This window comes from Triticum aestivum, unplaced genomic scaffold, assembly GCF_018294505.1.
Source record: "Triticum aestivum cultivar Chinese Spring unplaced genomic scaffold, IWGSC CS RefSeq v2.1 scaffold157666, whole genome shotgun sequence".
In the NCBI taxonomy this organism is placed as follows: Eukaryota; Viridiplantae; Streptophyta; class Magnoliopsida; order Poales; family Poaceae; genus Triticum; species Triticum aestivum.
The window spans coordinates 23,888-25,619 of record NW_025228786.1 but is presented as its reverse complement, the minus strand read 5'-3'; positions in this window follow the sequence as shown (position 1 = coordinate 25,619).

Sequence of the window (1,732 nt, the reverse complement as noted above, 5' to 3'; positions counted from 1 at the left end):
ATCACTTGGGAGGTGATCACGAGTATATACTATACATACATACATACTATACAGATGGTGACTAAAGTCGGGTCAGCTCATTGAGTACCCGCAAGTGATTCTGACGAGGGGGCTGAAAGGACAGGTGGCTCCATCCCGGTAGAGGTGGGCCTGGGTTCCCGACGGCCCTCGACTGTTACTTTGTGGCGGAGCGACAGGGCAGGTTGAGACCACCTAGGAGACAGGTGGGCCTGGCCTTGTTCGGCGTTCGCGGATACTTAACACGCTTAACGAGATCTTGGTATTTGATCCGAGTCTGGCTACGAGCCTATACGCACTAACCATCTACGCGGGAGTAGTTATGGGTATCCCGACGTCGTGGTATCAGCCGAAGCACTTCAGACGTCAGCGACGGAGCGGCGCGCGCCGGATTGGAACGTAAGCCTGCTCTTGTATTAAGGGGGCTAGTTCTGCTTCCGGCCGCCCTCGCAACGTGCAGGTGTGCTATGGGCGATGGGCCCAGACCCCTGTGCGCTTAGGTTTAGACCGGCGTGCTGGCCTCTCTGTTTTGCCTAGGTGGGGCTGCGACGTGTTGATCTTCCGAGGCCGGGCATGACCCAGGAAAGTGTGTCCGGCCAAATGGGATCGAGCGTGTTGGGTAATGTGGTGCACCCCTGCAGGGAAGTTAATCTATTCGAATAGCCGTGATCTTCGGTAACAGGACGACTTGGAGTTGTACCTTGACCTTATGACAACTAGAACCGGATACTTAACAAAACACACCCTTCCAAGTGCCAGATACAACCCGGTGATCGCTTTTCTACAGGGCGACGAGGAGAGGATCGCCGGGTAGGATTATGCTATGCTATGCTACTTGGAGATGCTACTTGGAGGACTTCAATCTACTCTCCTATACTTGATGCAAGACGGAGGCTGCCAGAAGCGTAGTCTTCGATAAGACTAGCTATCCCCCTCTTATTCTGGCATTCTGCAGTTCAGTCCACTGATATGGCCCTTTACACATATACCCATGCATATGTAGTGTAGTTCCTTGCTTGCGAGTACTTTGGATGAGTACTCACGGTTGCTTTCTCCCCCCTTTTTTCCTCTTTCCTTTCTTTCTGGTTGTCGCAACCAAATGCTGGAGTCCAGGAGCCAGACGCCACCGTCGACGACGTCTACTACCCCGGAGGTGCCTACTACTACGTGCAGGCCGCTGACGACGTCCAGGAGTAGTTTAGGAGGATCCCAGGCAGGAGGCCTACGCCTCTTTCGATCTGTATCCCAGTTTGTGCTAGCCTTCTTAAGGCAAACTTGTTTAACTTATGTCTGTACTCAGATATTGTTGCTTCCGCTGACTCGTCTATGATCGAGCACTTGTATTCGAGCCCTCGAGGCCCCTGGCTTGTATTATGATGCTTGTATGACTTATTTATGTTTTAGAGTTGTGCTGTGATATCTTCCCGTGAGTCCCTGATCTTGATCGTACACATTTGCGTGCATGATTAGTGTACGATTAAATCGGGGGCGTCACAAGTTGGTTTCAGAGCCGACTGCCTGTAGGAATCCCCTTTTCCAACTCCTTGGCCGAAGCCGAGTCTAGACATTGCAAAACTTTTACTAACTTAGCTGTGTGCCTTACGGGCCCACGTCGCCATCGGGTGGTACTAGGATCTTTTACTCCTCGACCTTTACTCTGGGACTCTGATCTCTCTTCTATTCGGGTTAAATGATTTTTTACTAAAAACTAACT